Source organism: Tympanuchus pallidicinctus, unplaced genomic scaffold, assembly GCF_026119805.1.
Source record: "Tympanuchus pallidicinctus isolate F22 unplaced genomic scaffold, pur_lepc_1.0 scaffold8, whole genome shotgun sequence".
NCBI lineage: Eukaryota > Metazoa > Chordata > Aves > Galliformes > Phasianidae > Tympanuchus > Tympanuchus pallidicinctus.
In genome coordinates, this window is record NW_026294802.1 from 44,114,269 (window position 1) to 44,128,204 (window position 13,936).

At 55.2% G+C, this 13,936-nt stretch overlaps 1 pseudogene; it reads right to left on the minus strand.

The window, feature by feature from the left end:
• Positions 1-1,791: 1,791 nt before the first annotated feature.
• On the minus strand, positions 1,792-13,022 carry LOC128073754 (maestro heat-like repeat-containing protein family member 2B; annotated as a pseudogene).
• Between the last annotated feature and the right edge of the window lie 914 nt (positions 13,023-13,936).

Here is a 13,936-nt window from a genome sequence, read left to right on the forward strand (position 1 = left end):
TTAAGGGTCATCTAGTCCAACTCCCCAGCAGCGAACAGGAATTACAGCTCGATCAGGTTGCTCAGAGGCCTGTTCAGCTACTTCCCATACTGATATTGCTGTCCACCAAATCCAGCAGTGGGAAACATAGGATTACTTTGTAGCTGATTTACTTGCTGGTTCTCTCAGGGGGAGATTCAATGGACCTATCCGTGGTCATCATGATTGGGAGCTCCCTTCTTTAACATCCATTACCATTTCAAGACCGCTGTACAAGTCAGTGACCCATGGGCTCACAAAACAATTTTTTGACCAAACAGCATCAGAATGGTTAGCAGTGAATGTATAGCAGAAAAAAAAAGGCAACTATTAATCTCAAGTTAAGTGCCCTGAGCCAATACTTACCTTCTTAACATCTACCTGATACCTAAGTCACCTAGATTGCTTTCTGAGACCCCACTGCCTCTGTAAGAAATTTCTTCATAGATCCTCCCAGTAAATTTTATGTCTTCCTGGCAGTAAGCATCCCCACTGGATATTGGTTCTCCTGCCGTCAAAGAGAATGGGAATAGATGGGAAATACCCCTCATTAATGTAACACAGTTCAGTGTATGTGCATCAACCCCATTCTAAGTTCTGCACCTTCCCTCACTACAGAAAATCCCCAGAGAGTACAGGACTGTGCCTTCAAACAGGAGGCAGCTCCTCTAAGATGTCCACGATTTCCATCACTGGCACAAAATACACAGAAGAGATGACTGCAACCTTGAACTAAAGAATACAGTGGAGTATATTATTCTGCCTGCTTTTACTGCTCTCTGACCAGATTTTTACTACAAGACTTGGTATCCCAATCAATCAATTAAATTACTAAATAAGCCATTTTTAAAGTATTGTGTTCTGCTCTTCATGCTGTCCCAGCTGCATTCTACACAAGATGGAAAGGATTTTGAGAGCTTTATGTTGGGATAGATATAATTGCCTACTTCTACTTGAGTTGCATGCAAAGTTAAAAGTCTTCTTTTTTATTTACATTTCCCCATCAGGAGACATATGCCTCATCTGGCTAGTATCTGTTGTATTTGAGAGACAGATGCAGTTGCAAAGACATGTCACAGAATCATAGAATCACAGAATGGCCTGGGTTGAAAAGGACCACAATGATCATCTAGTTTCAACCCCCCTGCTATGTGCAGGGTCGCCAACCACCAGACCAGGCTGCCCAGAGCCACATCCAGCCTGGCCTTGAATGCCTCCAGGGATGGGACATCCATCCTCCTTGGGCAGCCTGTTCCAGTGTGTCACCACCCTCGGATATCCTCCTCATATCTAACCTACATCTGCTTTGTCTTAGTTGAAAACCACCCCCCTTTATCCTACCATATCGACCCATGTAAAATGTTGTTCCCTCTCCTGTTTATATGCTCCATTCAAGAGCTGGAAGGGCACAGTGAGGTCTCTTCAGAGCCTTCTCTTCTCCAGCTAAACAAGCCCAGTCTCCTCAATCTTTCCTCGCAGGACATGTGTTCCAGTCCTCTGATCATCTTAGCGGCCCTCCTCTGGACCTGATATAAGAGCTCTGCATATTTCTTGTTCTGAGGGCCCCAGGCCTTGGATGCAGTACTCCAGATGGGGCCTGGCAAGAGCTGAGTAGAGGAGGACTACCATCTCTCTTTCCTTGCTGGCCACCCCTGTTTTAATGCAGCCCAGAACACAGTTGGCTTTCCAGGCTGCAAGCGCACGCTGCTTGCTCATATCCAGTTTCTCGTAACATAACATCTCCTGCCAGTGATAGACTGAGGGAGGAACATATTGGCCATTCAGGATGCACACGGAAACTCAAGCAGTTGGAAACAAACCTTTAAAACCACTGCAGAATATTCTGATAGAAGCCCTCCACACAACCAGCTTCACCAGTTTGCAGTACTGGTCTCTGTGCTTTTTGTTGTTGGTCTGTTACTCAAGGAACATCATTTCCATCACAGCAGCCCATCTTGGGGAGGAAGTCCTTAATCGGTCAGAGCCATAACTAATCATCCTTTGCTTTCTAGATTTCCAAGAATAACGTGATCTAATTCTTCCTAGGCAGGAAATGCTCTAATAAGATGTTAGAGTCTGTTCCATAATTCTGAACAAACCAATTGATTCAGCTATGATAAGGAAGAGTGTCTGAACTTTTGCCACCTCCCATTTGGCTTTTACAATCCTATTATCAGAGAGATTTTTGTATTAATAATATTAATATAAATAGTGGTTTTATTTATTTATTATTAAAGATATTAATAATAATAGTGTTACAATTACAATACAAATACAATTACAATTCTCTATGTGATTAATGGTATCTCTTCGCTTCGCTTCTCTCTTCGCTTCTCCGCTTTGCTTCTCATCACTTCGCTTCGACTTGCCTTGCCTCTCCTTCTCCTTCTCCTTTTCCTTCTCCTCCTCCTCCTCTCCTCCTCTTCCACTTTGTCTTTCTCTTCGTTCTTCTACTGGCTCCAGCGTTGAAGGCAAAACTCTCTTATTCTTTTCCATGTCACACTAGAAAAAGGAGAGTCTCAAGTTGTGACCTGTGACCTCAAACAGACTCAAAGCTGCCTCCTCCTTGGATTCCTCTGGCAGAGGCCAGCTACAACTGTGACCTCAGGCACAGCAAAGGCGGGAGTGCCAGTACCTGTCCGTTGGCCCAAGCGGCCGGGAGAAGTTGTTCATCACGGCCTCAGTGTGACAGCGGGTGAGGATGACCACCGCCTGGCACAGGAAGGGCAGGAACGTGCTCTGCTGCGCAAACGAGGTGATGCTGCGCAGGATGTAGAGGATCGGTGGCACCTGAAAGAAGAAGGGGAGAAAGAATGACTTGCTGCATCCTGGACTCTGCAGGGCCTAGCCATGTGCAATGGCCAGAACAAGTCCAAGACACGTGTGAGAAAGTCTCTTACGTTCCAACTGATGTCCTTCCCGTGCATCTGCAGGAAAGTGGTCATCCACTTCCCAGCAGCACGCACGCGCACTCCGTTGGCTTTCCGGATCGTCTCCTTGATGGCCGCCATGAAGTCAACGGTGCGTTCGATGGGGAAGTTTCTGCACACAATCTGCAGAGAAATGAGAAGCGGGAGAGATCCCATCACTGCTCTGCTGCAGCTCTTCAGAACACAAAGCAGTCTTGAGGGCATTCTTAGCTCAGAGGCTTGCCGCTCATTCAGGCGGCAATCACAGCGCTCCTGCTGTCTGTACCCTGCTGTTTATACGGAAGGCGGTTGAGCCTCCTCTCAGCTTCTGCACCCATGGTGTTTGCTTACATGCAAAGCCTCCCTCCCAGCAGCCATAGTCACACACATGCACACAAACACACGCACACAAACGCACATCATGGCATCAGCTCCTTGCACTGGGTGCCTGAAGGCCAGACATAGCTCAGAGCCTCCTGCTACTGGCTGAGAAAAGCAGTCTCAGGGTGACAGCTCATTTTGGAAATGGTGTGAGAGGCTGGGGGCAGCATAGGGCCATGCAGAATTCTATGGACAGAGATCCCACCACCCCTTTTTGGGTCCACTTACTCTTGCCATTTTGGACGTGGTCTGGAGCTGAGAGGCAATGCTGCAGGCATGCAGCCCCTCGCACAGGCTCTTGATGTCACCCGTCTCAATGTCTGTGTTGACTGCTTTGGCTGGAAAGAGCACAGGGAGAAAAGGGAAGTCACGCTTCTGGAAATAGGACCGCTTTCCATGGTGGAGAGACAGAGGATGGGGACAAGAGGAGAACTGTGCACAGTGCCTCTCCCTCCTGTGGGGCTCTGGTAGTGCTACGGAGGAGGGCAGAGGGCTGGAGCACACCTGCTCTACTCACCTTGGATTCGCAGAAGGGAGCTCAGACAGGTGACAGCCAGCTGGCGGGATGCGGGCATGGGGTCACACGTCAGAGGTGCCAGCAATCCCACCAAGGAGCCAAAGTGCTCACAGGCATCTCCTCTCTGCAGGGGTGAGAGGCAGGAACAAAGCTGTAGACGGCCCCAGCTCTCCCCAGCTTCTCCCATCTGTGCCTTCCCCACGCCGCCGTGACACAGCATGCACAGCTGGGCGGAGCTCATCTTCCAGCTCAGGGGCACAGGGGAGGGAGCACGGGGCATGCGGTGGGGCTCTTTACTCACTTGAAGCTCTTCACAAACAGCCAGCAGCTGGGAGCAGGTCTGCAGGGCCCTCTTGCGCTCCCACACGTTGCTTGAGACCATCGATTTCTGCAGGACCTGGGGTAGAGCATCTGTCTCACTGAGGATGTCTTTTCCTTCCCTTCCTGCCACCCCTCTCCCTGTCCCTCCTTTCCCAGCCCTTTCCCCCAAGGACTCCCGCCTCACTGAGCACCGGCACTGCTGCTCTCGCAGCACATACTCACATGCACTATGTTTTGGAAGAAGCCGCCGCTGGGCTCTGTCTCCAGCAGGACCACCATGAGCCGGCCCAGAGCTTTCAGTGATGTTTGCTGAAGCTGAAAGCAGAAGAGGGGAGTGACGTGTAGCATCACGGCTGCTGCCAGAGCAGAGGCTGTGTGTGCTGAGGTAGGGTTCCGACCGAGAGGTGGCCGGGAAAGTTACGGCAGGTTACCTGCAGGTACTGTGCTGCTTGCTGTGACTTCCTGATCTTCAGCATCATCTCTGCTGAAGGATGTGTCACGATGTTCTTGAAGCACAGGACCAACATCTCACGCATATCCTTGCTTTCGAAAGAGGGCTTCAGCTTGCTGAGAGGAGGAAAAAAGGAAGAGAAATCAGAAAGGGCCCTTACCAATGCTCTCCAGACTGGTTCAGGCAAACTCTAAATTTCTCCTAATCAACAGCTACCAAGCCAATACCCCCAGCTCATGCTGCTGAGCACTGTCTTCAGTTCCAGCAGCGCCCACCTCCTCCCCAGCAGCAGTGAACCACCTCCCGCTCTGGAGGGAAGGAGACCCCAGCTCTCCCTTCTCTTCCCTGCCAGGGGGCAGGAGCACCAGGGCCTTTCTCCCTGCCCCAAACCTCAACTTCGCTGGGCACAACAGCCCAGCCGTCTCTCCTGTAGATGTGGCTCCTCCCTCCCTGCCCCCTCCGGGCCCTCAGAAGCTACCCAAAACGGGGACCACTATCCTGCCTTGCAACCTCAGTCCTTACCTCAACTGCTCCAGGGCCAGAACCACCTTGAGAGGCACTGGGGAGACAGGGATGCCCGAGTAATACTTCTTCATCAGGTCCTGCAAGTCCCAGAGAGACAGTGTCCAAGTGGGCAAGGGGCACACGAGAGCTGTTCCACCCGGCCCCGAGACAGGCGCAACTGCCACAAACCAGCCCATCACTTTCCCATGGAAGCACTGCAGAATGCAGCAGCTTGACAGCTGGTGCACCTAGCCCGCTGCCCAGCTGCTGCCTGCCAGCCCCCAAGGTCCCCACCAGCTGGAGACGTGTGGCTGCTGGACACCTGCATGCCCCCAGGGAAGCGAGCCTTGTGGCGCAGCCCAGAACTCCTCTGCAGACAGCCCTGTCTCTAGGCACTCACCATCAGGATCTCCAGCAGCTTGCTCTTCAAGGAGCGGTTAAAGCTGGCAGAATCACCCACAGCTTGGAAGGCAGTGCTGCAGTCAGTGATGCTCTGCAGCAGCGCGAGGTTGCTCTGCAAGTCCTGAGGAGCAAGAGAGAAGAACATTCTTTGAACTGCGGGAATGGACAAGGGCTGCAATGGGGACACACGTGGGGACAACGCTAAGGGAAGGGCTTGGATCTTCATGTGGACACAAACCCTTCCCCAAGGGACCTTTGGAAAGGGAAGGCCCATCTCAGCATCCCCCCATGTGGAGGGGCTGCAGCTGGGCGCTCTGACACCCTGGCATGCTTTGAGCTCTCACCCGGCAGCTGCAGCTGTAGAGCATCAGGATGTTGCCCACGATGCCTCCCTCCAGGTGGGCAAGCAGCTGTTCCTTGGAGGCACGCAGTGCCACGCTGCCGTGGGCGAGCATGAGAGCGCTGCGTGTGGCATGAGCTCTCGTGCTGTCCAGCTCCATCTGTGTGGGAAGAAATGCCTTGAGACATTCGCTAACGGCCCCCAGTGCCCCGCGATGCACCTGGGCTCCCAAGGCAGGAGCTGCAGGAAAAATAAGGCAGAAGAATGCAAAGATGGAAACCCGTAACGCTTTACCTTCTTGCGCCTGGAAATCCTGGCATTGCGGCCTTTGCACAGCCTGGACGCAAACATGGTGAGCGTGGCCAGGACTGCGTGGAAGTTGTTCTCAGCAGCATGGCTGAGAAGAGAGATGATTCCCTGCACAAAAGAACAAGGGGCCGTTGGCAAAGGTCTGAATCTACAGGTCCTCTCCTGAGCAAAATGGCAGCAGTGAAGAGGTTGAAAGGCCCGGAGCAGGGCCAGGAAAAGCCCCCTGCCCCAGGGCCAGAGCAGGGATGCTTGCAGGAGCTGGAGGAGAGGAGAGCTCACCTGGGCCCCACATGGTTCCTCTGCGTTTGCCTCCTCCAGGTGCTGCAGCAGCTTCTCCTGGACGTGGAGGACTCCCTTACAGGATCCCAGCACCGTGCCCAGAGCCTTGTACAGGAACGACTGCATGGGAAGGGAAGGAAGAAGCTGAGATGTGGCAGCAGCTTAACCTGCTGGGGGAGGACCCACACTCCCTGGGAGTCACTGAGAGCAGCTGTGGGGCCGAGCTTTAGCCATCCCTGGGCAGATTTCAGGGAAAGGCCTCTGGGGGGCACAGACTGGGAAGCAGCATCAGCATCCCGCGTGAGCAGAGCACCAGCTGCAGCCCCAGCCGGACACCTGCAGCTGCACCGCTGGGTAGAGCCAGGGGAAACTCACCTTTTCTGCAGAGCTGCCGGTGGAGCTGCTCAGCCGCTGGCTCAGCTCACTGCTCAGGGCCTCGGTCCATGCCTCATCATCTACGGTGTCCACTGACGCCCTCAGGAACTGTTGGAGAACAGGAGAAGACAATGTTCCCTTGCCCTTTGCCTCTTCCCTCACTCCCAACTTGCTGCAGCCCTCTAGGGAGAGGTGTCAGGAAGAACAGTCCCTCTCCCAGCTCCCCCAGCGTTCCCTCCATTAAAGCCAGCTGCCCTCTTCTCCTAAGACCCCCTGGGCTTGGGACAGAGCGAAAGAGGCAGCGCCACAAAGGCGTGCGGCCGCTCCGCAGCAGCGCTTGAGAGGCTGCTCCTGTCCCGCAGCGGCTCATGTGGGAGCGGGGCTACTTGGGGCAGGCAAGCACTTCTCTGCACCGCGCCTCCCGGCAATGCTGTACCTTTAGCAGACGGCGCTCAAACTCGGCAGTGTCCGGGAAGCTCTCATCTTTCCCTGCACAGCGATAGGAAGAAAAAGACCCTTACTTGGGATCAAGGCACAGAAGAGCTGCTGCAAACCTGTCTTGGCCTGGGCACTTGACACAGCCAAGCTGGGACCCGCACCCCCTCCACAGTGACCTGTCCCTCCCCACAAACACTGCCCCCGCAGGAACACGGAACTAAGTGCTCCAAGGCTGCTGTCTGAGGGGATGTGCAGGGCCCATCCCTGTCCTGGAATGGGCAGATCCCCAGGGGCATAGGTCCCTGGGCCTCAGAGCTGACTCCTAGGAATGGAGACAGCGCAGCACTGGGCTGCAGGCAGTGCTTCCCCTCTGCCACTCTGCAGAGCTGCATTTTCACTCACCCCCCTTCCCTGCCTCTGCCTCTTCCTCCCCACCAGTGCTTTACCTTCAAGACACTGCAGCAGCAGGGGGATCTCAGTAGCCCACATGGCCCCCAGAACTCTGTGGAACCTGCTGTGGAGGTTTTTCATCAGCAGTAAGGCAGCAGCTTGGAGTTTGCTGCCTGTTACAGGGCTGCCTGCCACCACCTGAGCGAGAGCAAGGAGAAGCAGGGTCACTTCTGCAGCAAGAGCAGCTGCTTCCCCCCCAAAAGGAAGCAACTTGGCTCTGCCCTGGCAGGCAAGGAGCAGCCAACAGCTTTGCCCATGGCCATGCTGCTTCCTCCTGGCTGCTCATGGCACCGGCCTCTGGAGCATCTACTCACCAGCAGTCGTGCCAGCAGTATGTGGGGCGTCAGCAGTGGGCCTGCAAAGAGAAAAAAGTGCTGAGTAAGACTCCAAGACACTGCGTGCCCAGCCATGCACACCTCCGCTGTCCCTTCTGGGTGCTACCACAGGTCAGCAGAGCTCACTGGGGGAGTTTTTGCTCCTACCTTGAAACATGGAGCTGACAAAATGGGGATCCAGGTGTTGTATCGGCCGTCCTGTCAGCTCCTCTCTCTCAGCCAGTGCACAGACACAGCGGGAGACTGGGATCAGCATGCCTGTGTACTGCGCTGGCACCACAAACAACAGCAGCCGCGGCCACAGGAGCTGTAGGGAACGAGGCAGTTGAGCAGGTCAGCATTCCTGCCTCTGCTCAGAGATGAAGAGGACTCTGTGAATTTCCCTGAGTCCTGTGTGCTTCAGAGCACATTGGAGGAGAGACCTGGGGTCTTGGAATGGGACGAGGAACACATGGTGCAAGGGCAGGGAGCAGCAGCAGGGCAGAGCGTGACTCACTTTGGACATCCCTCTCACAGAGACGTCCAGTGATCCCAGGGTGTCCATGCAAAGCTCCTGGAGAGCTCCTTCTTCCTGGGCTTCCTGGGCAGAAAGGTCTCCGGATGCCTGCACAACAGTTGTAATGAAACACTGGTTATGCTCAGTTCTCAGGAGCCTCTCGGGAGGCTTAGGTGTGGGCCCAGCAGTGCTTCTGTGCCACCCTCCAAGCAGCACGGGTCTTCCAAAAGAAGATGCTGCCCACTGCCCTTACCCTTCTTGCCGTGGTGCGGCTGAACTCCCTGAAGATATGCCCCACCACATCCCAGGCTGAGCAGCTCCGGGTGTTAGAGCTGAACAGATCATTAATGAAATGCAGAACAGCTGTCCTCACCTGCCAGAGAACAATTGTGAGTGTGATTTTTCTGGTCAGAAGGCAAAGGGAAGCCACCTGCTCATGAGGGCAGCCCTTTGGGCACAAGCAGAGACAACAAGAGCAGAGGAGAAGCTTTGGCTTCTGACATGGGGGCCAGGCCTTAGCACCAGGCTGTGCAATTTCCATGCACAGCACAGGGACCTGCCTGCTCCACTCTGCCTGCTCTCCCCACAGGAGCCATCATGACCGTGTGGTCAATGCTCCAGCACCTCTCTAGTCACTCCAGCCTTGCCTATGCTGGCAGCAGCATCACCACCCCAACAGAACTTTCTTTTCCCAAATCAGCTCACCCGGATGCTGAGGTCATTGCACAGACGCTGCACAGCCTCAACGACCTGGGGCAGCTTCTCTGTCATCATGGGCTCTGCAAGAGATACGCAGAAGCATGAGTGGAGCCACAACCCAGATGGCAAAAGGGATCCCAGATGGCAAAAGGCATGGTACTGACCAACCCGTGGTACTGACCATCAGAGCGAGCCAGAGCACCCAGCAGACCCAGGGCTGCCACGCATCCAGGCTCCCAGTCATCGCCCAGCTGCGACTGCAGAAACAGGATGGTTTCCTCTGGGCAGATCCGGGCTGCAGGGAGGAAATCCCACGCTATGTTAGCAAGAAACTCACACCCATTCCTGAGGTTTGTGAGAGAGGTTTTGGCCAGGGCAGCGCCGAGCATCGCCAAAGCTCCTCTCCTTACCCTGCAGCATGATGCAGTGGGTCAGCTGCGCACGATCAGCCTCGCTGTGCTGCTTGCTGTCATCATAGAGCTGTGGGAACAAGGTCCATTTGATACAATCACATCAGCACTAAGGATGGAAAAGACACTGTGCTGCCTGCTCTCATCTCCCTGGGCACTCTCGGGAAGAGGACAGGCAGAAAAAATGCAGCCCACCCCACAGCATCCTGGGAGTACATGCACGGCTCTAGAGCAGCCTTGAGCATGCAGGAGCTAAGGCTGAGCCTCCTTATTCAGGGATCAGAGCTTTGCAGTCCTCCTGAGACTTAGCCAAGAGGGAAACTGCTGTGGGCGCAAGGATAGGCTCCCCTTACCTGGTAGAACACAGCGCTAGTGACGTCCAGAAACCTGTCCCTTGGAATGACAGATTCAGTGCCCCCTAAGGCCTCCAGGAAGATAGTGAGGCTCTGCAAGAGAGCAGGAGAGGAAGAAAGGGATGAAGCCACATCTTCTCCACTCTTGCGAGTGGAGAAACTGTTTCCCAATTGTTTCTCTGCAGGGAGAAGCTCCTGCACAGGCATTCTTGTTTATCCCCCACCACCCAGCAGTACCAAGAGAGTCTCTCTGCTCTCAATCGAGCCGTGTTTGGGCATCATTTGCAGGCATTTCCCACCCAGCAGCCTACTTCTCCCCCATCAGATGCAACTGGCTGTGGTCGCCCCAGTTGTTAGAACACAGCTCCTCAGGCACTCAGAGCCCCACCACCCAGGTGGTGGTGACAAAGTCTCCCATCCCCAGGAGGTGAGCCCCTGTGACTCTTGGCTCCCTCCTGGCTCTTGTCCAGGCCATTCCTTCTTTGACTGAAGAGCTCAGGAAGCATCAGACCTCCCTTGAACACCCATTCCTTCTTTCTCCAAGGGCTCCCCACCTCCTGCCTGCATCCTGCTGACCCCTCGTGGCACTTGCACGGGCCCCACATCCACCCTGAGCCCTGCACAACACCTCACCTTGGCCACCCTGCAGGTGTCTTGGATCTCCTGACACGGGTGAACGAGCCAGAGGAGCTGCTCCCAGACGTGCTCTTGGTGCTGCTCCTCTTGCAGGAGAACCTCCAACATGGCAGCCACAGCCCCAAGGACGGCCTGTTTGTCCTGGAGAGGATGGCAGAGGTCCGGTATCAAAGACTGAAGGTCTGCCCTTCCTACACAGAGGGCTTTCTCTTTCCCTTCCCCTTCCCCTTCCCCTTCCCCACACCCCCACGCCCAGCAGGAGATGGGCTCGCTTTGGAGGGCAGGCAGCTTTTCCCCATACCCTCATCCCCAGCTCTTTTTGCCACAGTGCTGTGACATGCAGCTGCTCCCTGGCACAGAGCCACTTCAGGGCCCTTTGCAGAGCCAGCCCTCCCTCTCATCACCCCTCAGCTCTCAGCCCACTGGGCACAGACAGAGCTGCCGACATGGGTGCCCCTGCTGCCATCCTGGGCTGGGAATGCAGCAGTGCTCACCTTTTCCTCCTGGCAGTCCTGCCAGTTCCACATCACGGAGAAGAGCAGCTCATGAAGGTTTTCATAGATCTGCTCTTTCTCCATGGCAGGCCAGGGGCATTGCATTCCTGAGGACAAGTGGATCTTCACTCCATCCAGCCACTGTTTCACAACTGAAAAAAACATAACAAAATACTTATACAATAATAATAATAATATTTTTTGAAAAAGGGAGTGAGAGAAAAGGGAGCCTGTGAGAGTCTGCAGCAGGGTGAGGTGCAAGGGCTGTCCTGAGGCCCCCTGCTCTGGGGCCAGCACTCACCAGCACAAGCGATGCGTAGGATCTGGCCACTCTTCACCTGGCCCACCACACTGCGCAGGCCTGCCAGCAACAGCCACACAAAGGGGATGCACTGTGGAGCTGCAGAGAGGAAGGAGAGGGCCACAGTCAGAGTCCTGGCAGCGAGGGAGGAGGGGCTGCAGCCCTGCATCCCCCAGCTCAATGCAGATCACACGTGGAGGGCAGAGACCCCTTTCCCGGTTGTTATAGATGTCAGGAGGTTGAGGGTACTCTACCATAGGTGCTGAAGAGTTTGCTCAGGGTGATGAGCACAAACTCCTTGGACATGTCCCCCGTGGCCTTCAGGTGGCTCTGGAGCTCAGCCATCACCAAGGTGAAGTGTGTCCGAGCCAGAGCCACCAGGACATTGCTGGCAGCTGTCCTCAAATTGCTGGTCACGCCCTGGAAGAGAGTCACTGGTGACACGCGGCACAGGAGACCGCCTGAGGCCCTTGGAAGGGTTAAACCACCACTATCTGCCAGCAGAACACCAGCGTGGGCAGGCGGTTCCCTTTGCCTTTGGGAGTGAGCCCTCACCTGGGCTGCCGTCAGGTCCCGGGACACCTCTGCCAGCAGCCGGTTCACCACTCCGCACGGCGGGCGGCTGCTGTCTTGGCACAGGGCGCTCTCCAGCTCACAGTACGCCTGCGCGCGGTCACCCTGGGGACAAGGACCAGTCACGCTCGCTTTGCCCGCTGCCACCCATCGCTCTGTGGATGTGCTGCCGGGCCTGGCACCCACGGGACCGTGGCCCTGGGCCAGGAGGACAAGGGTTGGTGGTTGGATGTCCCCAGCTCACCTCCTGATCTTGCAGGCGCTGAAGCAGTAAGGTCGCGGCGCAGGTAGGGACAGGGCTTGACACCCTGCTTCTCTCCCTGCGACGCGTCCGTCTGGGCACGCAGCCCACACAAGCAAAGAGACCTGGAAGGAAAGAGCAGAGCAGCTGCTGCAGGTGTTGCTTGGAGCCAGGGCTGAGCACCAGGCCAGCTGTGGGAGGAACGCTCCTCCAGCCCCACAGCGCAGGGGTATGAGTGGTTGGCGGGGGCAGGGGAGGGAGCTTTCTCCTTGCTGGGGTGCTGGGAAACCAGGGTGGGCAGCTGCACTCGGCAGAGCAAGGACAGTGCTGCTGTCACGTCCTAAACAGACATTGGAAGCACACGTGTGCTCGGGCAGCGTCACAGAGTCCAGAGAGGTGGAGGGACTCACCTCGAAGGGCTCTCAGCCTCTCCATGATAGCAGGATGCCTCCAGATAGACACAAAGCTCTCTCTGGTTCCACTTCCTGCGGGTCCCACAAGCGGACTGAGCCACCGCTCCCACCGCTCCACAAGGGTGTATGACGCAGCCACTGTGACACCACACTGCAGTGTCACCTCACAGAGAATGAATGACGCGCCCTGGGCTGGGGACCAGACACTGCAGGGCAACCCTGCAGGCCCTCAAACACAGCACTTTTTTGTGATGCAATCGGCTCTGGGGCTCTGGTTCCATGCTGGGAATGACCTCAGCGGGTGATGGAGAGCCCCTGCCAGGGAGCAGCTGCTGGGCACCGTTGCCCGGCATTGTCTTAGTGACTGGGGACTCCATGCCGGGAGGCACTGAGGTCCCCATCTGCTGCCCGACAACCTCTCCAGAGAGCTCTGCTGTCCACTAGGGGCACGTGTCAGAGACATTAGGGAGACTCCACCGCATCTGATCAAACAAGAACACCACCATCTGCTTATTGTCATCCAAGTAGGGTCATGGGAGGCTGCCACGAGGAAATGGCAGAATATCAGAAAGAGACTTTGCATCCCATGGAAAGGCACTAAAGGGATTGGGAGCACCAGGAGTGTTCTCCTCTATCCTTCTGACTGGAGGCTGGGTCCCAGAAGGAAGGAGGAGAATAGAGGTGGTAAATTATTGGCTGATTACTGGGATGGTGTTGGGATCAAGGTTTTGTGTACCTTGATCTTGGACAGGTGTGTGGGCACGAGATGGAACACAACTGAGCAGTTGGGGCCAAAGTGTTCTGGAAAGCTAGCTGGCTAGATTGATTAAACCACATTTGATGGAGGAATGGAATGGAGTTCCTGTTTCTCCAAATAACATTGTTAGCTATCCCATCTCTGGAATGCAAGGCAGCAGGCTGGGCAGTAAACCATAAATTAACAAAGAAGCAGTGGATTGGTGGATGAAGTTGATGCTGATAAGAGGACCGTTCAGAGCCAGGCAAGCGTCTTCCAACTGCACCCAGGTCAAAGAGTACACAGCCAGGAAGCCAATGGCCTTCATCAGAAAGACTGCCAGATGACCAGGGAGCAATGCCTCACACGCATAAAAGAACTGAGACTCAGGGCGGGGAAAAATGTCAATCATTCTGGGGACTCACGGCAATAAAACAACCTTTTCTTGGACATCCAATGCATATGTGAGCAGCTTGCTCTTTAAGCATGTGCCTTTCTTGACCTCCCGTATGCAGGCTAGGAGGCAATACCCCCCTGCATCCAGCATAGGTGCGC